The 26,951-nt window shown below is 38.4% G+C and overlaps 1 protein-coding gene, 1 long non-coding RNA gene and 1 pseudogene across 6 annotated transcripts in view; all 3 read left to right on the plus strand.

The window, feature by feature from the left end:
- ILRUN (inflammation and lipid regulator with UBA-like and NBR1-like domains) overlaps positions 1-26,951 on the plus strand; it is a 115,153-nt gene that overhangs the window by 56,289 nt on the left and 31,913 nt on the right. The gene's annotated exons all lie outside the window — the stretch shown is intronic.
- The window catches only part of LOC309638764, a 41,505-nt gene that overhangs the window by 9,322 nt on the left and 5,232 nt on the right, over positions 1-26,951 (plus strand). The gene's annotated exons all lie outside the window — the stretch shown is intronic.
- LOC309638749 (lysosomal-associated transmembrane protein 4B pseudogene) lies at positions 75-6,365 on the plus strand (annotated as a pseudogene). Its single transcript has one exon. The product of its transcript is annotated as a lysosomal-associated transmembrane protein 4B pseudogene (transcript).

Consider the following 26,951-nt stretch of genomic DNA (forward strand, 5'->3'; position numbering starts at 1 on the left):
GAAAAATCTCAAGTAAACAATCTAACCTTACACCTAAAGGAACCAGAGAAAGAAGAACAAAGAAAACCCAAAGTTGGTAGAAGGAAAGAAATCATAAAGATCAGAGCAGAAATAACTGAAATAGAAACAAAGAAAACAATAGCAAAGATCAATAAAACTAAAAGCTGGTTCTTTGAGAAGATAAACAAAATTGATAAACCTTTAGCCAGACTCATCAAGAAAAAGAGGGAGAGGACTCAAATCAATAAAATTAGAAATGAAAAAGGAGAAGTTACAACAGACACCGCAGAAATACAAAGCATCCTAAGAGACTACTACAAGCAACTCTATGCCAATAAAATGGACAACCTGGAAGAAATGGACAAATTCTTAGAAAGGTATAGCCTTCCAAGACTGAACCAGGAAGAAATAGAAAATATGAACAGACCAGTCACAAGTAATGAAACTGAAACTGTGATTAAAAATCTTCCAACAAACAAAAGTCCAGGACCAGATGGCTTCACAGGTGAATTCTATCAAACATTTAGAGAAGAGCTAACACCCATCCTTCTCAAACTCTTCCAAAACATTGCAGAGGAAGGAACACTCCCAAACTCATTCTGTGAGGCCACCATCACCGTGATACCAAAACCAGACAAAGATACTACAAAAAAAGAAAATTGCAGACCAATATCACTGATGAATATAGATGCAAAAATCCTCAACAAAATACTAGCAAACAGAATCCAAGAATACATTAAAAGGATCATACACCATGATCAAGTGGGATTTATCCCAGGGATGCAAGGATTCTTCAATATATGCAAATCAATCAATGTGATGCACCATATTAACAAATTGAACAAGAAAAACCATATGATCATCCCAATAGATGCAGAAAAAGCTTTTGACAAAATTCAACACCCATTTATGATAAAAACTCTCCAGAAAGTGGGCATAGAGGGAACCTACCTCAACATAATAAAGGCCATATACGACAAACCCACAGCAAACATCATTCCCAATGGTGAAAAACTGAAAGCATTTCCTCTAAGATCAGGAATAAGACAAGGATGTCCACTCTTACCGCTATTATTCAACATACTTTTGGAAGTCCTAGCCTCGGCAATCAGAGAAGAAAAAGAAATAAAAGGAATACAAATTGGAAAAGAAGAAGTAAATTTGTCACTGTTTGCAGATGACATGATACTATACATAGAGAATCCTAAAGATGCCACCAGAAGACTACTAGAGCTAATCAATGAATTCGGTAAAGTTGCAGGATACAAAATTAATGCACAGAAATCTCTTGCATTCCTATACACTAATGATGAAAAATCTGAAAGAGAAATTAAGGAAACACTCCCATTTACCATTGCAACAAAAAGAATAAAATACCTAGGAATAATACTACCTAGGGAGACAAAAGACCTGTATGCAGAAAACTATAAGACACTGATGAAAGAAATTAAAGATGATACAAACAGATGGAGAGATATACCATGTTCTTGGATTGGAAGGATCAATATTGTGAAAATGACTATACTACCCAAAGCAATCTACAGATTCAATGCAATCCCTGTCAAATTACCGATGGCATTTTTTACCGAACTAGAACAAAAAGTCTTAAAATTTGTATGGAGACATAAAAGACCCTGAATAGCCAAAGCAGTCCTGAGGGAAAAAAACGGAGCTGGAGGAATCAGACTCCTTGACTTCAGACTATACTACAAAGCTACAGTAATCAAGACAATATGGTACTGGCACAAAAACAGAAATATAGATCAATGGAACAGGATAGAAAGCCCAGAGATAAACCCACACACCTATGGTCAACTAATCTATGACAAAGGAGGCAAGGATATACAATGCAGAAAAGACAATCTCTTCAATAAGTGGTGCTGGAAAAACTGGACAGCTACATGTAAAAGAATGAAATTGAACATTCCCTAACACCATACACAAAAATAAACTCAAAATGGATTAGAGTCCTAAATGTAAGACCGGACACTATAAAGCTCTTAGAGGAAAACATAGGAAGAACACTCTTTGACATAAATCACAGCAAGATCTTTTTTGACCCACCTCCTAGAGTAATGGAAATAAAAACAAAAACAAACAAATGGGACCTAATGAAACTTAAAAGCTTTTGCACAGCAAAGGAAACCATAAACAAGACGAAAAGACAACCCTCAGAATGGGAGAAAATATTTGCATACAAATCAACGGACAAAGGATTAATCTCCAAAATATATAAACAGCTCATGCAGCTCGATATTAAAAAAACAAACAACCCAATCCAAAAATGGGCAGAAGACCTAAATAGACATTTCTCCAAAGAAGACACACAGATGGCCAAGAAGCACATGAAAAGCTGCTCGACATCACTAATTATTAGAGAAACGCAAAGCAAAACTACAGCGAGGTATCACCTCACAGCAGTTAGAATGGGCTTCATCAGAAAATCTACAAACAACAAATGCTGGAGAGGGTGTGGAGAAAAGGGAACCCTCTTGCACTGTTGCTGAGAATGTAAACTGATACAGCCACTATGGAGCACAGTTTGGAGGTTCCTTAAAAAACTAAAAATAGAATTACCATATGATCCAGCAATCCCACTACTGGGCATATGCCCAGAGAAATCCACAACTTAAAAAGACACATGCACCCCAGTGTTCATTGCAGCACTATTTACAATAGCCAGGTCATGGAAGCAACCTAAATGCCCATCGACAGACGAATGGATAAAGAAGATGTGGCACATATATACGATGGAATATTACTCAGCCATAAAAAGGAACGAAATTGGGTCATTTGTTGAGACGTGGATAGATCTAGAGACTGTCATACAGAGTGAAGTAAGTCAGAAAGAGAAAAACAAATATCGTATATTAACGCATTTATGTGGAAACTAGAAAAATGGTACAGATGAACTGGTTTGCCGGGCAGAAATTGAGACACAGATGTAGAGAACAAAACGTATGGACACCAAGCGGGGAAAGCGGCCGGGGTGGTGCGGGTGGGGGTGTGATGAATTGGGTGATTGGGATTGATATGTATACACTGATATGTATAAAATGGATAACTAATAAGAACCTGCTGTGTAAAAAAAGAAATTAAAAAATATTCTTTATCTCTTTAAAAAAAGAAAAAAAGATGCTCTCTGTTTCAGTTCTGATCTCTAGATCCCTCCAGTATCAGAAATAGGAGTACCCCTTGAAGATAAGATTTATTTTTTGATAAAAGAAATGCCAGCCAAAGCTGATTGTGATTTGTATGGGAAGTGTTTTTAGAAGGGACATTTCAATATGTAAATGAGATCCAAAATCCTTAAATATCTTTACATTATAAGGTGTACATTATGTTTAAAAGGCAATGGGCTATTTTGGCTTCAGAGAAGGAAGCCTGCAGGTTTGTGCAAGCCAGCTGGTTGTACTGACACCAAGTGGTCATTTGTTTGGTGGTCGTGTCCAGGTAGTTCCTCAGGAGTTACAGGCAGTGTGAAGTGGCTCTACTGTTCAGATTAATCTCTAAAATGCAGTCATGTGGGTCCTGAACCTCTGTGAAGCATGGAAGTCAAGAGATCAGGTGAAACAGTGATAGATCTTTAAAGTGTAGTAAATAAAATATTTGCATGTCTAGGTATGAAGCGTCAGATGTTTTAACTACTTGGAAATTGTAATGTGAGTAGTTTTAATGTGAACTGTTCGTGCTAACACTGTTTCCTTTATAATTAGTTGTATTATTTCTCAGTAGACCAAATATATATTTAAGGGTTTGGTAGAAGTGCAAAAATATAATTTCAAAGCAGCATCTTTTTTCTTATGGTAGCCAGAGCCATTTTGATAATGGAAATGTCTTTGATCTGGAATATTAGGTTCCAAGGATTCTGATTTTCAGGATCGACAGTTGCTTAAAAATTTTTAACCAAATTTAATTTTTTATTAATATCCGTATACTTATTGTTAGAAAGAAAATAAATAGTTGTAAAACCACTGACCATTTAAAAAATAAATACTTAGGCATAATTGCTTTTTTTTTTTAATTTATTTTATTTATTTATTTATTTATGGCTGCGTTGGCTCTTTGTTGTTGCATGCGGGCTTTCCCTCGTTGTGGTGAGCGGGGGCTACTTTTCCTTGTGGTAGGTGGGCTTCTCATTGCAGTGGCTTCCCTTGTTGCGGAGCACAGGCTCTAGGCACGTGGGCTTCAGTAGTTGTGTCACGCAGGCTCAGTAGTTGTGGCGCACGGGCTTAGTTGCTCTGCGGCATGTGGGATCTTCCCGGACCAGGGCTCAAAGCCTTGTCCCCTGCATTAGCAGGTGGATTTTTAACCACTGTGCCACCAGGGAAGCCCGGCATAATTGCTTTTTAAAAAAATATAATTCTTGGAGGCAGCTGCTCGGAGCTCTCTGGGGAGGCGTGGAGCAAGGGCTAGCGGGCAGCGAGCGGGGCTAGGAGCGCGAGCAGGAGTGACTGAGGAGCCGGCAGCAGCCATGCGTTGGGCCCGGACCAATGCGGCTGAAGCTCCCGCAAACTTGGGCGCGCGCTCACGCTGCTCCGCCGGCGGCCTGAGTGATGAAGATGGTGGCCCCCTGGACGCGGTTCTACTCTAACAGCTGCTGCCTGTGCTGCCATGTCTGCACCGGCACCATCCTGCTTGGCGTCTGGTACCTGATCATCAATGCCGTGGTACTGCTGCTTCTGTTGAGCGCCCTGGTTGATCCAGATCACTTTTCACTTATCACTTTTCAAGTTTTGAACTCGGAGGTGACTTTGAGTTCATGGATGATGCCAGCATGTGCATTGCTATTGCAATTTCTCTTCTCATGATCCTGATCTGTGCAGTGGCTACTTATGGAGCATACAAGCAACATGCGGCCTGGATCATCCCATTCTTCTGTTACCAGATCTTTGATTTTGCCCTGAACAGCTTGGTTGCAGTCACTGTGCTTGTTTATCCAAACTCCATCCAGGAATACATACGACAGCTGCCTCCTGATTTTCCTTACAAAGATGATATCATGTCAGTGAATCCTACCTTGTTTGGTCTTTATTATTATTCTGTTTATCAGCATTATCTTTACTTTTAAGGGTTACTTGATTAGCTGTGTTTGGAATTGCTACCGATTCATCAGTGGCAGGAACTCCTCCGATGTCCTGGCGTCTGTTACCAGCAATGACACTACGGTGCTATGCACCCCCATACGATGATGCCACTGTGAATGGCGCCGCCAAGGAGCCACCACCACCTTATGTGTCTGCCGAAGCCTGGAAGTAGGGTGTAGTTGAGAGTGACAGCTTGACTTTCATACATCAGGGCAATAGGTCTTTAATTTTACTTCTGAGATGAGCTTCTGAGCTTATTTGTTGCTGAAATGCTACAGTTTAAAATTTTAGATGTTAAGTTGAAACTCTCTGTAGTTTGAAACCTATGCTTTAGCTAGAGCACCATGATAGAGTAACTGTAGACTTCTTTCTGTGGGGGGTGCGATGGGCTCCCCTAGTCTTCGCTCAGCATTGAAACTACCCAACAATGCGGATGAACCTTTTGTCCGAGGAGGCTGTTGTACATGCTGAGCCCCCGAGTTGAAGAATTTATGACACTTTTCTCTCCGTTCCCTCCTTTCTCTTTTGAACACGTAAAATAAAATCAAAATTATATGATGCTTAGGCCATTCCAGTTTATAGAACAAACCTTAGAAGAGGAATGTTAATCGTGTAAGGAGTCCATATATACATATACGTAAAACAAGAATTTCCTTAGATCCTTTATGATTTAAATTCAGTGATAATTTGAGTTTGCTGGTCAAGGATTTTGTCCATGGGCCAAATTGAAACCCTTTGTCGATTCTTGGCAGTGAGGGCAGTCAGTCGCCACCCCGGTGGCTGCTCTTGTACACCCATGTCTCGGGTCACGGCATGGCGTGTTAGAGGGGAACTGGTTGGTACTGTGTGGTATCAGGTTCTCCCTTTCTCCCAGTTTCCCATCCCTGCTCAGAGCCCCCCTTTCACTAAGTGTTCTGCCCTAGCCTGACTCAGGGAGGACATCCATCAGCCTTTGTCAAGTTGGAATTGCTGATACGTATTTATCCAACAATCTGAAAAAAGGTTTTCTTCTCTCCCTGCAAGGCACATCCTACTACTTTGAACTTCTGAGTATGTCTCATCATCTTTTAAAATGAGTGTAAAACAGTCTTCAGAAAAATGGGAGGTGGCGGGGGTGCTTTCCTTGTGAAATGCCCTTATCTTGACTACCTGAATTTCAAGGGACTTTTATATATTCATATGTTCAAAAGTCACACCTCTCCTGTTTGTTCATTATTGAATGTGCTGTAAATGAAGCCATTTGGAATTAAAGTGAGATTTGCCCACATCCAAGAAAAATGTATATATATATAATTCTTAACTTTTTTGTGTGTATGCATGGGTAAGGGCTATAGCTTAGATAGAATCTAGTTAAAAAGTGTTTCATTACGTAGAGAGTATATCCCTATCATAGTAAAACATAAACACATAAAACTTCCTGCGCTTCTTTTATTCTTATGTGACAGTAATTTTAATATGCATCATTGGTTTAATGACTACTTTTCTTGTGAGGAGAAGGGAAGAGCATTATCATATTAAATGAACATATTTGATCATATGATACATTTTGATTTCAGAAATATTAAAAATGAGGTGAAAAGTAAGACTTACAATGGAGGAGATATGTCCATTTCCCCGTCACAAAAATGTTTACATCTATGCTGAAATTGTTTCAGATGAGTAATTCTTAAAGTTTTACTGAATTGTTATGTGATGGGAATTTTTAATAAGTGCCGTTGTGTACCCTTGCCACTGAATCAGACCACAGCATGTCTCTTATAAATCAGGAAGCAAGCATAATTGCTTCCTATTCAAATCATGGTGAATATCTAATTTATCATTACAGTAGTCCCCCCCTTGTCCTTGGGGAAACATTCCAAGACCCCCAGTGGATGCCTGAAACCACGGATAGTGCTGAACCCCATATATACTGTGGTTTTTCCTGTACATACATACCTATGATAAAGTTTAATTTATAAATTAGGCACAATAAGAGATTAACAATAACTAATAATAAAATAGAACAGTTATAACAATATGCTGTAATAAGAGTTATGTGAATGTGGTCTCTCTCCCTCCCTCTCTCCTTCTGTCTCTCTCTCTCAAAATATTTTATTGTTTGTATTCACCCTTCTTGTGATGATGTGAGATGATAAAATACCTACAAGGAGGATCATTTGCTTTGGGTGATCCTGGATCATCAAGCCATGACAATGTGGATGGTTGGATGTCAGGAGCAGATGATGTCAATGGTTGGGGGTTCTGGGTGGGATGGAGCGGGAAGGCATGAGATTTCATCATGCCACTTAGAATGGTGTGCAGCTTAAAACTTACGAATTGTGTATTTCTGGAATTTTCCATTTAGTATTTTCAGATTGAGGTTGGCCTTGGGTAACTGAAACCACAGAAAGCAAAACTGTGGATGTGGGGGCTATATAACTACTGAAAAATATGTGGTTATTTTTCTTAACAGAATGGTGATTAGTGTCTAAAGTAATTGAAGTATAGGGCTTTTAAGCTTTATCTGATATCTTAATTTTTATGATGCAGTTTATATTCCTTAATTATTGCTTGAAATGTAGCTGTTATTTTATTTTTAAAAACCTCGTATTAGTCTTGCAGTTAACTGTAGGAATCTTTGAAGAGGGTATCTTTTTACTGAAAAGCAAATTCCATTCTCTTCCTGTAATGATGCTTTGACATTAGCCACACAGTGCTCTAATGAGTTTTTCCTTGGAATGGCAAAGATATTTATCACTTAGAAATTAGTTCATTCTGTAATCTTTATCTTGAAAAAAAAAATCCCTTTTTAAAAAACCCTCTTAATTTTTCTCCTTTTAAATTTAAAGAGTTTATGGTTTCCTTTCTTTACATAGAGAATGTCAATGTCAGACATTTGGCTCCAGGTAGGAATGCTTTGAGCCTCTGGATTTTACTTGGTAGTGATCAGTGTCCTTCCAGTTTCCTCTTATGATTTCTAAGAGTTTTGCTTGTACTTTGTTTTTAGATGGTCTTAAAAGTAATTGAATTCTACAGTGGGTCAGGCTTTGGCTTAGTAGCCACTTCAAAGTCATTTTTTCCTTTTTTAGTTTTACAATTGTCTTTTGTATTTAGAAATCAGAAGTGAATAGGAAAGCAGACCTTATCTGACCTAAGTCTTACTAAGACTTTAGAGAGCATTTAATAATACATTTTATTTAACTTGGTATAGCCCAAATAGTATCATTTCAACGTGTGGCTGTAGTTCCATTTCAAGCACTCAGTAGCTACATGTGGCTAGTGGCCTGTAGCTCTATAAACTCTGGTATGTTGTACCAACTTTTTTTGTTTTCTATAACAAATTGTGTAGAATTGGTGGCCATCTTCTTCTAAAGAATTTGCTAGTGAAACCTTCTGGGCCTGGAGGGTTCTTTTTTTTTTTTTAATTATTTTTGGCTGCGTTGGGTCTTCGTTGCTGCACGTGAGCTTTCTCTAGTTGCGGCGAGTGGGGGCTACTCTTCGTTGCGGTACGTGGGCGTCTCAGTGTGGTAGCTTCTCTTGTTGCGAAGCACTGGCTCTCGGTGCACGGGCTCAGTAGTTGTGGCTTGTGGGCTCAAGAGCCCAGGCTCAGTAGTTGTGGTGCACGGGCTTAGTTGCTCTGCGGCATGTGGGATCTTCCTGGACCAGGGCTCGAACCCATGTCCCCTGCATTGGCAGGCGGATTCTTCACCACTGCGCCACTAGGGAAGCCCTTCAGTTTATTTTTATAGTTATAGATCTGTTCAGGTTATCTTTCATCTTGGGTGACTTTGCGTAATTTCAAGGAGTTGGTCCTTTTCACTAAATCATTGAATTTATGTGTGTAGAATTGTTTGTACTATCCTTTATTATCATTCTAATGCTTTCTGTGTCTGTAGTGATAACCCTCTCTTATTCTTGATATTTTGTGTCTCCTCTCTTTTTTTCTTTAATAATCTTGATAGATTTCTTAATTTTAAGGAAACCAGCTTTTGGTTTCATTGATTTTCCTCTGTTTCTCTGTTTTCAGTTACATGGATTTCTGCTCTTTTTACTTTTTTTTGTTGTTGTTGGCTGCGTTGGGTCTTCATTGCTGTGCGCGGGCTTTCTCTAGTTGCGGTGAGCGGGGCTACTCTTTGTTGCGGTGCGCGGGCTTCTCATTCTGGTGGCTTCTCTTGTTGCAGAGCACGGGCTCTAGAGCACAGGCTCAATAGTTGTGGCGCACAGGCTTAGTTGCTCTGCGGCATGTGGGATCTTCCTAGACCAGGGCTTGAACCTGTGTCGCTGAATTGGCAGGCGGATTCTTAACCACTGCGCCACCAGGGAAGTCCCTGGATTTCTGCTCTTACTTTTATTATTTCCCTCCTTCTGCTTGACTTGAGTTTATTTTTTTCTTTTTCTAATGTCTTAAGATGGAAGCTTGGGGTCATTGATTTGAGACCTTTCTTTTATAATGTAGGTATTTAGTATTATTCTCTTAGTCTGTTTGGACTGCCGTAATAAACTACTATAGACTGGGTGGCTTGTAAACAACAGAAATGTATTTCTTACATTTCTGGAGGCTGGGAAGTCTAAAATAGAGATGCTGGCAGATTCAGTGTCTGTTGAGGGCTAGTCTCCTACTTCATAAGGTGGCCTTCTTGCTGTATCCTTTCTGGGATATTTTTTAATAAGGATGCTAATGCATTCATGAGGGCTCTACCCTCAGAACCTAATCACCTCTCAGAGGCCCAACTTCGAAATACACTCACATTGGGGATTAAGTTTCAAAATAAAAATTTGTTGGTGGGAGGATACAAATGTTTAGTCTATAACAACTGTAAATTTCCCTCAGAGTGCTGCTTTTAGCTGCCTACCATAAATTTTGAAATACTGTATTTTCATTTTCATTCAGTTCAAATTATTTCCTAATTTCCCTTGAGACTTGCTGTTTGACCCATGGATTATATTGAAGTATGTAGTTAAGTTTCCAAATGTTTGGTAATTTTTCTGTTATCTTGTTTGATCATTTCTAGTTTAATTCTATTATGTTAAGAGAGCATACTTTGCATGATTTCAATTCTTTTAAATTTGTTGAGGTGTTTATGACCCAGGAGATACACCCAAGAAATATTGTCTATCTTGGTGAGTATTTCATGTGTACCTCGAAAGGATGTGTATTATGCTATTGTTGGGTGGAGTGTTGTATAAATGTCAGTTAGATGTAGTTGGTTGATGCTGTTGTTCAATTTCTCTATATCTTTATAGATTTTTATTGGGGGGATCAACTAGTTCTATCTATTACTGAGAAAAGAGTGTTGAAGTCTCCAACTTCAGTTTTGGACTTGTCTGTTTCTCCTTTCAGTTCTGTCAGTTTTGGGTTCATGTATTTTGAAGCTTTGTTGTTAAGTGCATACACATTTAAGATTATGTCTTCAAGGTGCGTGACCCATTTATTATTGTATAATGTCCCTCATTGTCGCTGGTAATTTTCTTCATTCTGAAGTCTGATATTAATATAGCCACTCTGGCTTTCTTTGATTAGTGTTTGCATGCTGTATCTTTTCCTAGCCTTTTACTTTCAGCCTACCTATATTATTATATTTGGAGTTTCTTATAGACAGCATATAGTTAGGCTATTTTTTTTTCCTTTCTGACAATCTCTTCTAATTGGTGTGTTGAGACTATTCACATTTACTATAGGTATTGATACATTTGAATTTAGTTCAACTATTTTATTATTTGAGGACTTTTAAATCAATTACATCACTAAACTTATTTGTGATTAAATTCTTTAAAAAATGTATTTGTCCTCATAATAAAAGAAATATATGACCTAGAAGATACAGAAAATATAAAGAAAAAACATTTATTCTGAAATACAGATATAGACACTGTTAGTGTATGTATCCAAATATTAAAAGCATAAAAAATTTTGTTTTTCAAATTTGGTATTGTGCTACATATAATTGTGTAACCTACTTTTTTCCTACTCGCTAATATTTTAGAACCTTCCCCCTACTATTAACCAAAATGTTGTAGATTGTTCTTTCTTTTTCAGTTGAGATAAAATTCACATAACAAGTTAACCACTTAAAGCGTACAATTCATTGGCATTTAGTGCATTCACAGAATTGTGCAGTCATCATCTGTTTAGTTCCAACACATTTTTATTACCCCAAAAGGAAACTCCATACCCATTAAGCGGTCACTCCTCATTCATAGAGCCCCTGGTGACCACGAATGTACTTTTTGTCTCTATGGATTGATAATTCTTTCTGCTGTGTTGGGGCAAGGTATAAAAATAGTGATCAAAAAATAAAATATATTAGACAGCCATCTCAAAAACAGAATCTGGGCTGCTTACTAAGAATGAACAAACCATAATTTACTTGGCTCACTTACAGTTAAATTCTTTAATATTCTTCTTTATTAAAGAAGGACAGTAGAGTAACACTATGAACCTTGAAGTCATACCATCTGGGTTTGACTTCTAGTTCAACAATGCAGTAGCAGTGTGACCTTTAGGAAATTATTTTATCTTTCAATGACTCAGTTTCTTCACCTATAAAATAAGGAAAACAGTACTCACCTCATAGGGTTTTGAGGGAATTTGAGGAGTTAATGCATGTAAAAGCTTTTAGAACAGCACCTGGCATGGTAAGCAATGAATAGGTGTTAGATGCTGCAGCTGCTACTGCTTCTTCTTCTTCTTGTTTCTTTTCTTTTTATATATAAATTTATTTATTTTTGGCTGCATTGGGTCTTCATTGCTGCACATGGGCTTTCTCTAGTTGCGGTGAGCAGGGACTACTATTTGTTGTGGTGCGTGGCTTCTTATTGTGGTGGCTTCTCTTGTTGCGGAACATGGGCTCTAGGCGCGTGGGCATCAGTAGTTGTGGCACGTGGGTTCAGTAGTTGTGGCTTGTGGGCTCTAGAACGCAGGCTCAGTATTTGTGGCACACAGGCTTAGTTGCTCCACGGCATGTGGGATCTTCCCGGACCAGGGCTCGAACCCACGTCCCCTGAATTGGCATGTGGATTCTCAACCACTGCGCCACCAGGGAAGCCCCTTCTTCTTGCTATTAAAAGATACGACTATATTGTGAAACCTTATGTGGTAATCCTTCCTCAACTGTTAACTTGTCTTGTAAGAACTCTCTTAGTAAAGATTCCTTAAGGTTTTTCCATGTCAGATATTTCAGTGATCTCTTGACCTGGTGGCATCTTCAGGATGGAGTCAAAGATTCCAGGTCATAAAACGAGAAAGGTGTTAAACATGTGGAATACCCAAGGCAGAAGAATATGCAGCTTAATGTGCACTGAAAATTATGCAGAGAATTAAAATTTACCAGAGCAGAAACCACCAGTGGAAACCTGTGGGAACCAGTACTGGGGTAGAAAAACCAGAACTGTAATTGACAAATTGCTGGAGGCTCAGTGTGGACAAGCCTGAGAGATGAAGACTCTAGGAGTGTCCCCACACTTTCATGAGTTTTACCTCAAGAATCTCTACCAGGTTTTCCCAGTGAATATTGGAGGAAAAAAATCCCCTAATTCTTCTGGCAGGGAAGGGGGAAAGTAACTGTTTTGAAATTACCCAGAATATTGTGTTCTTCTTAAGGCCTGCCCTCAGGAGAAATTATTTTACCAGAGCCTTACCTGCTGTGGGTTTATCAGAGCCTAACTGACCTAGAGGAAGGGAAATGCCCAGCTCCAGTCCCCTTAGCCATCCTGTCCCATAAATGGGGAAGAAAACTGAGAAGCACTGATGAAGTTCATAGTCCAGGGGCACAAGGTCACCAAAAGACTGAGGCCTAATCATAGGACTGCAGAATGCTTCCCCTCCCCCTACACCTAAAAGGCTCTTTTCTGCAGTTCCTTTTACACAGTATATTCATGTACACCTTTCAACAGAAAAGGGAAAGAGGAAAAACACAGTTTGAAGAGACTGAACAAGCATCAGAACCAGAGTCAGACATGACAGGAGTGTTAGAATTATCAGAGCAGGGATTTTTAAAATCTGTGGTTAATATGCTAAAGATTTTAATGGAAAAAGTAGACAACATGCAAGAACAGATGGATAATGTAAGCAGAAAGGTAGAAATTCTAAGAAAACAAAACAAAACAAAAAAGGCAGAGATCAAAAACTAATAGAATTGAAGAATGCCTTTGATGGGCTCATTAGTAGACTGGACCCAGCTGAGAAAAGAATTTCTGAGCTTGAGGATATGTCAGTAGAAACTTTCAAAACTAAAAAGCAAAGAGAAAAAAGACTGGGAAAAGAAATGGAAAAGACTACCCAAGAACTGTGGGACAACTACAAAAGATGTAACATATGCATAATTGGAATACTAGAAGGAGAAGAAAGAAAGGAACAGAAGAAATATTTAAAGTAATAATGACTGAAAATTTTCCTAAATTAACATCAGACACCAAACCACAGACCTAGGAAGCTAAGAGAACACCAAGGAAAATAAATGCCCAAAAACTACAAATAGGTGAATCATATTCGTAATGCAGAAAATCAACGATAAAGAAAAAATCTTGAAAGAAGCCAGAGGAGAGAAACAGTTTACTGATAGAGAAACAAAAATAAAAGTTATATATGACTTCTCCTCAGCAATCATGTAAGGAAGCAGAGAGTGAAGTGAAATATTTAAAATACTGAGGGAAAAAAAAAACCTCCCAGCCTAGGATTTGGTACTTTGCAAAGTTATCCTTCAAAAGTTGAGGAGAAATAATTTCTCAGACAAACCAAAATTAAGGGAATTTGTTGCCAGTAGTCTTCCCTTGCACGAAATGTGAAAGTTCTTCAGAGAGAAGGAAAACTGTAGGTCACAAACTCAGCTCTATACAAAGAAAGAAAACATATTGGAGAATGAGTAAGTGAAGGTAGGATTAAAAGTCTTATCCTTTTAAAAGTTTCTTATTCTTGTTTAAAAATATGTTATTTATTTATTTGTTTATTTATTTATTTATTTATTTAATATGGCTGCGCTGGGTCTTAGTTGCGGCACATGGGATCTTCGTTGCCGCCTGCAAGATTTTCATTGCATCATGCGGGATCTTTAGTTGCATCATGCAGGATCTAGTTTCCTGACCAGGGATGGAACCCAGGCCCCCTGCACTGGGAGTGTGGAGTCTTAACCACTGGACCACCAGGGAAGTCCCTATTTTTCTTATTCTTAATTGATCTAATATAACAATTTGTTCAAAATAATAACAGCAACAGTGTAATCAATTATATATGCTTGTGTTCAATTATATGTGTTTGTGTGTATCTGTGTGTGTATACATACATATATATACATATGTGTGTGTGTGTGTATATGAATAAGTGAAATGAATGACAGCAGTGATACAAGGGACAGGAGGGAGAGATTAGGAGTATTTTGCTATTATATGATACCTGCACTATCCATGAAGTGGGTAGTGTCATTTATGATTTCACTTGGATTAGTTGTAAATGTACATTGCAAACTGACAACCTCATTAAAAGAAGAAAAAACTAATTGTTATGCTAAGAAAGGAGAGAAAATGGAATCATGTAAAATGTTCAATTAAAACCTAAAAGGCAGAAAAAGAGTAGAAGAGAAAAATCAGAACAAAGAACAAGAGCAACAAATAGAAAACAATAACAAATATGGTAGATATTAATCCCGCTATATCAATAACCACTTTTAAACCTCAGTAGTCTAAATGTACAAATGAAAGAGATTGTCAGAATGGATCACAAAACAAGACCCAACTCTACGTTGTTTTCAAGAAAATTCTAATATAAATGTACATATACATTAAGAATAAAGGGATGGAGAAAGATGTACTGTGCTAACACTAATCCAAAGAAAGCAGAAGTAGCTATATTCAGTCAGAGCAGACTTCAGACCAAAGAAAATTATCAGGGATAAAGAAGGATAGTATATAATGGTAAAGGGGTTAGTACTCCAGGAAGACATAAGAATTCTTAATGTATATGTGCCTAACAACAGGATATCAAACTCTGTGAGGCAAAACTGATAGAACTGAAAGGAGAAATAGACGAAGTCTCCACTATTTTAGTTGGAGACTTCAACACTTCGTTATCAGAAATGGACAGACCCAGCAGGCAGAAAACCATAAGGACATAGTTGAGCTCAACAACACCATCATTATGCTGGATATAATTGACATCTGCAGACTACTTCATCCAACAGCAGCAGAATAGACATTCTTCTGAAGCTCACATGAAACTTTTCACCAAGGTAAACCAGATTCTGGGCCATAAAACACCTTAACAAACTTAAAAGAATAGAAGTTATACAGTGTATCCTCTCACACCACAATGGAATTAAACTAGAAAGCAACAACAGAAAGATAGTGGAAAAATCCCCACACTTCTGAATAACATATGGATCAAAGAAGAAATCTCAAGAGAAATCTAAAAATACTTTGAACTAAATGAAAATGAGAATAACACCTATCAGAATTGTGAAATGCAGCTAAAGCAGCGCTCAGAGGGGAATTTATAGCATTGAATACATATGTTAGAAAAAAAGAAAAACCTAAAATCTATAATCTAAGCTTCCACTTTAGGAAACTAGAAAAATAAGAGCAAATTAAATCAGAAGAAAAATATAGATTAGAGCAGAAGGCAGTGAAATTGCAAATAGAAAATCAATAGAGAAAATCAATAAAACCTAAAACTGGTGTTTTGAAAAGATTGATCTAAGTCAGTAACCTCTGGCCAGGCTAAGAAAAAAAAGGAGAAGATACAAATTACTAAAATCAGAAATGAAAGAGAGAACATCACTACAGATCCCATGCACATTCAACGGATAATAAAGGAATATTATGAGCAAGTCATGTTGGTAACAAACAGATGTAATGCCCATAAATTTGGTAACTTAGGTGTAATGGACCAATTTCTTGAAAGGTGCACTCTGCCAGAGCTCACCCAAGAAGAAATAATCTGTATAGGCCATATCTATTAAAGAAATTGAACCAACAATTAATAACCTTACAAAACAGAAAGTGCCAGGCTCAGATGAGTTCACTGGTGAATTCTACCGGACATTTAAGAAAGAAATTTTACCACTACTCTGGAATCTCTTCCAGAAGAGTGAAGCAGAAAGAATACTTTCTGACTCATTCTATGAGGCCAGCATTACCCTAATGCCAAAACCAGACAGACAGTACAAGGAAAGAAAATCATAGACTATTATCTCTCATGAACATAGATGCAAAAATCATCAACAAAATATTAGCAAATCAAATCCAACAATGTGTAAGAAGAATAACATACGCTATGACCAAATGAAATTTTTCCCAGACATGCAAGGCTGGTTCAACATTCAAAAATCAATTAATATAACCCATTATATCAACAGGCTAAGAAGAAAAGTCAGGGGCTTCCCTGGTGGCGCAGTGGTTGAGAGTCTGCCTGCCAGTGCAGGGGACACGGATTCGAGCCCTAGTCTGGGAAGATCCCACATGCCGCGGAGCAGCTGGGCCTGTGAGCCACAATTACTGAGCCTGCGCATCTGGAGCCTGTGCTCCGCAATGAGAGAGGCCGCAATAGTGAGAGGCCCATGCACCGCGATGAAGAGTGGCCTCCGCTTGCCGCAACTAGAGAAAGCCCTCACACAGAAACGAAGACCCAACACAGCCATAAATAAATAAATAAATAAATACATAATTTTAAAAAAAATAAAGGGCTCAGGAACGATTTGGGCCCCCAGCCCTTTTTCAAAAAAAAAAAAAGAAGAAGAAAAGTCACATGTTCATATCAATAGATACAGAAAAACCATTTGTTAAAATCCAACACCTATTTGTGATTAAACTCTTAGGGAACTAGGAAGAAAGGAGGGGATCTCTCTCTACTTGATAAAGACTATTTACAAAAAATCTTCAGCTAATATCATACTTAATGATGAGAAATTAGAAGTTTTCTGCTCAGATCAGAAGTGAGGCAAAGGAAAATCCACTGCTTTTCAACATCGTACTGGGCGTCCTAGCTAGTGCAATAAGACAATTAAAGGAATTAAAAAATATTCAGGTTGGGAAGGAGGAAATAAAACCGTCTTTTTTTTGCAGATGGCAAAATTTGAAAGAATCAACAACAAAAAAAATCCTGGAACTAATAAGCAACTATAACAAGGTTGCAGGATACAAGATTGATTTACAAAAATTAAACGCTTTCCTATAAACCAGCATGAACACGTTGAATTTGAAATTAAAAACACATTACCATTTATGTTTTTATCCCCCCAAAATAAAGTACTTAAGTGTAGAGCTATCCAAGTGTGAACAAGATCTATATGAGGAAAACAACAAAATTCTGATGAAAAGAATCTGAGAAGAACTAAGTAAGTGAAGAGATATTTCATGTTCATGGATAGGAAGACTCAGTATTTTCAAGGTATTAGTTCTTCCCAGCTTGACGTGCAGATTGAACACAGTCCCAATCAAAATCCCAGCAAGTTATTGTGTGGAAATCAACAAGCTGATTCTAAATTATATACAGAAAGGCAAAAGACCCAGAGTAGCCAATTCAACAATGGAGAAGAACAGAGTTGGAGAATGGACACTCTCTGACTTCAAGACTTCCTATAAAGTAACCAAGATATTGTTGTAATGGTGAAAGAATAAACAAATAGATAATTGGAACAGAAGAGAGAGCCCAGAAATGGACTGACACAAATATAGTCAACTGATCTTTGACAAAGAAGCAAAGACAGTACACTGGAGAAAAGATACTCTTTTCAACAAATGCTGCCGGATCAAGTAGACATCTACATGTAAAAAAATGAATCTACACACAGGTCTTACATCCTTCACAAATATTAACTCAAAATGGATTATAAATCTAAACATAAAATGCAAAACTGTAAAACTCCTAGAAGATAACATAGGCAAAAACCTAGATGATCTTGGGTACGGCCATGACTTTTTTTGGTTGTGCCTCACAGCTCATCAAACCGGAGCCCTCGGCAGTGAAAGCATGGAGTCCTAACCATCAGACTGCCAGGGAATTTCCCATGACTTTTTTTTTTTAATTGAAGTATAGTTGATTTACAATATTGTGTTTCAGGTGTGCAGCAGAGTGAATTGATTATAGGCAATGACTTTTTAAATGCAACACCAAAGGGGCATGATCTAAAGAAAGAATTGATAAGCTGGAGTTCATTAAAATTAAAAACTTATGCTCTGTGAAAGACAGTGTCAAGAGAATGAGAAGACAGGCCACAGACTGGGAGAAAACATTTGTAAAAGACACATCTGATAAAGAACTATTATCCAAAATATACAGAAAGCTCTTAAAACTCAATAATAAGAAAACAACTCAGAAAACAAGCAAAAAAAGAGTTGAACTGACATCTCACCAAAGAAGATATACAGGTGCAAATAAGCATATAAAAAGATGTTCAACATTATGTCATTAGAGAGTTGCAAATTAAAATAAGTTACCACTACCTACCTGTTAGAATGGCTAAAATCTGGAACACTGACAATGCCAAATGCTGGCAAGGATGTGGAGCAACAGAAACTCTCATTTATTGCTGGTGAGAATGTAAAGTGGTACAGTCAGTTTGTTAGGCAGTTTGGCAGTTTCTTACAAAACTGAAATATTCTTACCATATTTACAGCAGTTATATTCATAATTGCCAAAACTTGGAAGCAATCAAAACATCCTTCAGTAAGTGAATGGATAAATAAACTTTGGTACATCTAGACAGTGGAATACTATCCAGCACAAAAAAGAAATGAGCTTTCACTTCATGAAAAGGTACAGAACACCCTTAAGTGCATATTTCTATGTGAAAGAAACCAATCTGAAAAGGCTACATACTGTATGATTCCAACTATATAACATTCTAGAAAAGGCTAAACTGTGGAAACAGTGGTTGCCAGGGGCTAGGGGAGGGAGGGATGAATAGGCAGAGCACAGAGGATTTTTAGGGCAGTGAAACTATTCTGTGATACTATAGTGGTGGAAACATGTCATTATACATTTATTAAAACTCATAGAATGTGCAACACAAGAGTGAACTCTGACGTAAACTATGGACTTTGGGTGATAATGATGTGTCTGTGTAGATTCATCAGTTGTAACAAATACACCACTTTTATGTAGGATATTGATAGGAAAGGAGATTTTATGTATGTGGAGGCAGAGAGTATATTATCTTCTCAGTTTTGCTGTGAACCTACATCTTCTAAAAATAAAGTCTTAAAAATAATGAACTCTATTAAAACTTATTTTCAATAATAAAAAATAGTAAACATTAGGAAATAATAACTTTCTAGGTCAAATGGTGTCTGAAGGGGCTTTCCCAGATATGCAGTATTTTAACTAAAAAGATTCAGATTGGTGACAGGGTATCACATTTCCAGATTGCAGTAAATAAGCATAAACTCTGGTTGAGCATGACTAATGCAGTTTGGCATGAGTTGAGGGTTCTGTGTGCAAAAGAGTGGGAGGTAGATTGAAGGTGATGGTACTCTGAAGAATATTTACATCCACAGGTCATCTGGAAGAGGGATGAGTAGCAGAGTGTCATGGCCCAGACTAAAAGGCCCAAAGCACCGTATCTCTGCTGTGAGAGGGTGGCGAGGGTGGCTCCCTTTGTAGGATTGGGAAGTCCCAATGGCCGTGAGTGAGTCCCAAGACCCCCTGTGTGTGGATGTTGCTACTTCAGTCTAGGGATGAATAGTCATTCATTCCCTCAAAGCTCTGTGCCCAGATTCAAGCCAGGAAAATTTTTGGCCTGTTAATAAGGGCCTGCAGTGGAAATGAAGAGGAAGGGATACTTAGGAAGATTGGGTAGGACCAAAGAGATGAAGAAAGTGAAAAATGAGAAAAATAAAAGGAGAATGAAGAAACATTTAAGAAGTTCTGCTTTGTCTCTGTCTGACTCTGACTTGTCAGTGAATGTGATGTCTGTAATGTAGTTCTCTTTGGAGAGAATGTTGAGGGGGAGGGGTATCTAGTTTCTTTGTTTTGCTAGTTCTCACATTGGTCCAGCTAGGATGATGATGTTGACTGGGAGCAGTTTCCCTGAAGCCAGAAACAAAGCCCATCCTCTTTTAGGAGGAGGGGGAAAGGAGAGTTGATGTAGTACATTATCAAAGATCTCACCAAGGATAACTAATTACCATCAGTAATGCTGTTTTACCCTTTTTGTCCATAATTATGTCAAAGATAGCGTTTGAGTTTCTTAAAAAAGACAGATGGGGCTTATATCTTGTTATTATGCTTTTTAGTATTCAAAACATACATAGTACCTCTGTAGAAAGACATCAGAGTCCTGAGTTAAACCTTACTTTAAAGCACATGTACCAAGAAGAACAGACCTTTTTCTTTCTTTTTTTAATGGAACTACTTAAGGTTGAATTAAGTAAATCAGTTGCTAGTCTAAAATTTGACTTTCTGGTTCTTGAACTAAATACTTGGAAGTACTTCTTCTGTTCGAATATTCTATTTTAAATTACCCTTTGGTAAAAATACTACAGATATGAAGAAGCACCAAGTGTGTCACAATCAGATTGGTTGAGAAATGCAGCAGAAGTAGTGAAGGAATGAGAATTCCAGCCATTTTTCTCCCTAGTTGCATGTAAAATGGACAATATTTAAATGTTAAGCCCTTTTATCCAATGTTACATTTAAGTGTTTTTCAAAGTTAATACAAAACGATTGTTAAAATGCCAGTTTTAATCTGTATATTTTTTGTCAGTTACATATGTTTGGCTCTTAATGTGCTATAGTTTTGATTCCCTGTGTTACCCTTAAAACATAATTATACTTTGAGATTTAAATTAGCAATTTAAGTTGCTTAAATGTACTTTTGTGCTATATTTTCTGCAATTGTGCTATCATCCACTCAGTTATACTTTATTAGTAGGCTATAAAATTTCAAATTATTAAGACGTTAATATTTCCTTCTTTTCTGCCAGGAATAGTTGTCTCCATAAGTACTGTCTCTTTCCTGGTTGGTGGAACACTCAAAACTGACCAGGGGTGGGGGGAAAGTGCTGCCGGAAGTTATAGATAAGTACTAGTCCAGGAGTTAAAAGATCTGACCTCTGGTTTTGATTCTGCCACATAATATATTAGTGATTGACCTTGAGCAACTAATTCAAAGGTACTGGGCCTCAGGGTTTTGTTTGTTTGTTTGTTTGAATTGTGGTGAAATACACATAACTATTTACCATCTTAACCATTTTTAAGTATACAGGTCAGTGGCATTAAGCTCGTTCACATTGTTATACAGCCATCATCACTATCTATCTCCAGAACTCTTGCAAAACTGAAACTCTGTACCTATTAAATAATAACTCCTCTTCTCCCTCTCCCTCCAGCCCCTGACAGCCACCATTCTACTTCCTGTCTCTGAATTTGACTACTCTGGGTACCTCATATAAGTGGTATCATACAGTTTTTGTCCTTTTGTGACTGGCTTTTATTTCAGTTCATGTTAAAGGTTCATCCAAGTTGTAACATGGCTGAGAATTTTCCAACTTTACAAGGCTGAATAATCCATTGTATGTATATCCCACACTTTTAAAATCATTTATCTATCAATGTACACTTCGATTGCTTCTACCTTTTGGTATTATGAATAATGCTGTTATGAAAACGGGTATACAAATATCTCTTTGAAACTCTGCTTTTAGTTCTTTTGGGTATATACCTAGAAATGGGATTGCTGGACCATATGGCAATTCTATTTTTAATTTCTTAAGGAAATGCCATACTGGTTTCCATAGTGGCTGTACCATTTTACCCTCCCACCAGTGTACAAGGGTTCCAGTTTCTCCACATCCTTGCCCAGACTTGTTATTTTCTGTTATTTTGACAGTAGCCATCCTAATGAGTGTGAGGTAGTATCTCATAGTATCTCATTATGGTTTTGATTTGTAGTTCCCTAATGATGAATGATATCAAGCATCTTTACCTGTGCTTTTAGGTCCTTCAGTTTGTTCAAGTCCTTTGCCCATTTTTCCCCCTTGTGTGAATACTTTTATATAACTGAGGGAAAATAAGCCACATATTTTGAAGATGAATCCATTGAGAAGATAATAGTAAATTTTTAAAAGGAGATTTCTGTAGTCAGTTGACTATTCCATTCACATTAAAACTCTCACAATTGAAAAGGGTTTTTGTTTTTGTTTTAATGTACAAAGAGCTAGCATTGTTTCTGCGGTAAGGTAGATGTCCTGGATGAACCATTCAAGAAGTTGGCTTAGTCCAACTTAATGAAGCCTATATCCTTCGTGTACTGTTGGAAACACTGGTGGTACATATTGAGGTTGTACTTTTGGATCAGACTTGCAGGTTTTTTTTTAAATTTATTTATTTTTGGCTGTGTTGGGTCTTCGTTTCTGTGCAAGGGCTTTCTCCAGTTGCGGCAAGTGGGGGCCACTTCTCATCGCGGTGCGCGGGCCTCTCACCATCGCGGCCTCTCCCGTTGCGGAGCACAGGCTCCAGATGCGCAGGCTCAGTAGTTGTGGCTCACGGACCCAGTTGCTCCGCGGCATGTGGGATCCTCCCAGACCAGGGCTCGAACCCGTGTCCCCTGCATTGGCAGGCAGATTCTCAACCACTGCGCCACCAGGGAAGCCCGGACTGTGCAGGTTTGAGCAGATGCAGCAAGAGCAAGAACCCTGGCCTGATTTTCTTGGATGGCTCCATTAGAGCTGCTGGTGACCCATCTTGCTTTCTCGTATGTAGCGAGGCAAAAGGCCCTTTGCACATTTTAAAATCAGGTTATTAGTTTTATTTTGTAGGAGTTCTTTATATATTTTGGATATTTGCCCATTATCAGATATTGATTTGTAAATATTTTCTCCATTCCGGTGTTTGCCTTTGCACTCTGTTGATTGTGTCCTTTGATGCACAAAAGTTTTAATTTTGATGTAGTCCAGTTTATCTTTTTTCTTTGGTTGCCTGTGCTTTTGGAGTCAAATCCAAGAAATCGTTTCCAAATCCAGTATCATGAAGCTTTCCTTCTGTTTTCTTCTCAGAGGTTTAGTTCGTACGTTTAGATCTTTGATCCATTTTGAGTTAATTTTTGTATATGGTGTAAGGTAAGGATCCAGATTCATTCTTTTGCATGTGGATATCCAGTTTTCTCAACACCATTTGTTGAAAAGACTTCCCTTCCCCATTGAATGCTCTTAGTATTCTTGTCAAAAATCATTTGACTATAAATGTGAGGGTTTATTTTTGAGCTCTCCATTCTATTCCATGGTCTATATGTCTGTCTTTCTGCCAATACCACACTATTTTGATTACTGTAGTTTTGTAGTAAGTTTTGAAATCAAGGAGTGTGAGACCTAACTTTCTACTTTTTCAAAATTATTTGGCTCTTAGTGATGCTGAGATCAATCAAAGGGTTCAAGTGGTGACAGCCTGATCCCTCCAAAGGTCCTCCCCATCAACCAACCTTTTGTCTAATGGTTTTGTTCATTGATTATTGCCTGAATCATTTCAATTAGGGATTACAAAGTGGCAATTTTTTTCCCACATATATTAGCTAGAGTAGTTTTGGGCGGAGGAAACTTTTCTTTATCAACAATGACTTATTTTCCTGAAATTCAGTTTTACAAATAAGGCTAGATTAAATGCTTAATTCTTTACCTTTAATTGCCAGTTTTTTAGAATAAGGGTTTGGTGCTTTATTTACTTTCAGTGAAACTAGTGAATGAAGAGGAGGATTAAAGATTATATTCCCTTTTTATAGGTATCATAAACTCTTAGATTTTATATAGGAAACCTGTTTTACTGTCATTGGTAGAGTCCTCCAGCAACAGTTAGACATAGGCAATCATCAGACATTACTCTTAGCATTGAATCTAACTTCCAACAGTGCAACACAGTAAACATTATTTTTTTAATGTCACACTGCTAAGTACTTCTGCATAAATAATTTTCTTTCTTTTTTTAAAATAATTTTCTATTTATTGAGCACCTATCCTGTGTCAGTCACCACCCTAGGAAAATTATTTTTAATCTCCAATTCTTACTCCTGTCCCCCTTTGGCCTAGTGTTTTGGGTTTTTTTTTCTTGAATATGTAGAACATTTCTGTGATCCTAAGTCTCAATTTAGGAATGATATATTTAGAAAGGTCTCCCTCCCGTTCTGTCCCCTTCAGATAGTGCCTTCCTCCTCTTATAGGTACTCATTTTTATTTATTCATTTATAGATTATCCATTCAGTGTTGCATTTTGTTTTGTTCTGCAGACACCAGCAAATGTATATAAATGTGTCCTTTTTCTTACAAAGAAGTGTCATAACTATAGATATTGATCTGCATCTTACTTTTTTTCACTTCATAATTATATTCTAGAGATCACTGTAGAAATGTTCATTCCTTTTTATGGCTGTGGCGTATCCCCTCAGGTAGATATGTCTTCATTTTTCTAGCTTAGTCCCCACTGATGGACATTTGAGTTATTTTAAACTTCTTCCAATATAAAATAAAAAATTTTTTTTAAATCCTTTGGAGATGTAATATTGGCACACATTATTGTTTTACATGCCTTGAAACAATAACTATAGATTGGATTGATAAAAAAAATTTCTTGCTGTTACATATAATGTAATATTATTAATTTTCCTCCTCCAGCTTCTTCCCCATTTCTCTGCTCTCTTTCATAGCAGAAGTCCTTCAAACATTTAGTATCAGTAATGGCTATCTCCACGTCCTGTTTCCTCGTCGAATTTTTTCCGTTCAGGCTTCTGTCCCTACCACTCCACTAAAACTGCTGCTCTTTTCAAAATCACCAGTGACCTGCATGATACTACATCCAGTGCTTTGTTCTCAGTTTTCAAGTTACTTGATTTATTAGCTGCATTGGACCCACTTAATAACTCTGTTTCCCTTGAAACGCTTTTGTTATTAGGCTTCTATAATACTATATACTCCTGGTTTTTCTTTATTCTTGGGGCTGCTCCTTCTCTTTGACCTCCTTATCATTGAATTCACTCCTCTTTCCTTATGTTATCAGCTGGTGGGGAGAGGGCAGTTGTACAGGAAGGGAAGACTGGTAGGAAGGGGTGGAGTCTCTGCTTCTAGGAGTTGAGGCTGGGAGGGGGAAGAGAGGAAGGCGTTTGGGTTCAGAGATCACCTGAAACAAACCTGTAGTCTGACAAAACCAGATAGACATATGTGGTGAGGGAAGGCACTCCAGGTGACCTGTGGGATGCCGTGCAGTAAGAGGGAGGAGGGAAGCAGCTTCTGTAAGGTTGGGTTCCTGCTGAAGGATTCTCAGGAGGCTCTAGGGAAGTGGGATCAATTTTGGATTAGCTGCTGTTTCTGAGGCAGGACTAGAAGTGAGGATTAATTAGGGCTTGGGTGCTATCGTGGGTGGCAGTTGGGTATCCTTAGTAATAGATGGCTGTAACAAAGCTGGTCTGGGGGCGTCGTTGGTAAGAAAGCAGTAGGCATTCAAAGAGAGGGTCATTATAGCATTTTACAGCTGCTGTATGACCTTGGGAGAAATAGTGTTTCCTATTATCTTTGTACCTGCCTTTATCTGTGTCCTCCCAGCCTGATTAATGGCAATTTTGGTTTTTTTCCCCATTCTGAGCTGATTTTCATCTTTTGTCTCAGACATGTTTTCACTCTTTGTTTCACGGCACTGATTTTACTGGGTTTGGGAAGTAGGGATCCTTATTTCCTCAGACCTGAAGTAAATAACTAAGTGATTAAATGATTGCGATTACCTGCCCCCCCTACCCCCGCCACACACACAAGTTAAGGCAAAAGCTCATGTTTTTTTTTTTTAATTTTTATTTTTGTCTGCATTGGGTCTTCATTGCGGTGCGGGTGCTTCTCTTGCTGCGGAGCACGGGCTGTCGGTGCACGGGCTCAGTAGTTGTGGCGCGCGGGCTCAGTAGTTGTGGCTCGCGGGCTCTAGAGCGCAGGCTCAGTAGTTGTGGTGCAAGGGCTTAGTTGCTCCGCGGCATGTGGGATCTTCCTGGACCAGGGATTGAACCCGTGTCCCCTGCATTGGCAGGCGGATTCTTAACCACTGCGCCACCAGGGAAGTCCCTCATGATTATTAAATAGGGCATGATTTGAAAAAATTGTGAAGAGGAGTAGTCTCTTTTTTGTTGCCATTTCTGCTTTTCTTTCTGAGCCCCTCTTCCTATTATGGGCACTGGGGACTCCTCACTGTCTTGTCTCATCCAGGCTTCCAGTGCTGTTTCCTAGGCTTCTCTTTATCTTCTCCCCTTTGTGAACTTGTGCCCGTTGGTTGATCTGATAATGGTGTTAATGTAGCTTAATATGTTCCTTTAGGGGGCATTTGCATTTTAAAATGAAATTCCTGAGAATAATATGAAACTAAGGAATAAGTATTTAATGCACACTGTGGCAAGATGGGGTGGGGAGTGAGAATGGGTAGGGAAGCAGAGCTGAGTAGAGGCAGCCCTTCAACAGTCACTCTGCTGTAGATGGGGCCTGGGCCCCAGAGATCAGGAGTTGTCCTCTGAGGAGCCAATGAACTGGAGTCTGGCTGTCCCATCTTCCCCCATAGATGCTGAGGTAGGTGTTGTGTTCATAGATAGTGAAAGTATCTGAGTGCCTGGGCAGGTGTCGTGAGAGCCAGGCATGTGTTGAGTAAACAGTGTAGAAAAACGGACTGGAAGTTGAGACTGGGAAGAGACAGACACAAAGATGAGGAGATACTCATAATGTTGACCTTTGCACTACTTACTGTCGGGGCATGTTTCAGGCCACTAGTTTACCAGTGCTCAGACTCTCTCCTTTCAAGCCTCTCTCACTGAAGCCAGGCAGCACATATCCAGCCTTCCTACTCTAGAAATGAAATGTGAGCCCGTAGCTTGTAGCCCAGCAGCTGACTAGAGCCTGTTTACCTCTGCAGACCCAAGTTGTTTCTTAATTCTCAGGGGAAATGTG

This window comes from Balaenoptera physalus, assembly GCF_965194825.1.
Source record: "Balaenoptera physalus genome assembly, chromosome: 11".
NCBI lineage: Eukaryota > Metazoa > Chordata > Mammalia > Artiodactyla > Balaenopteridae > Balaenoptera > Balaenoptera physalus.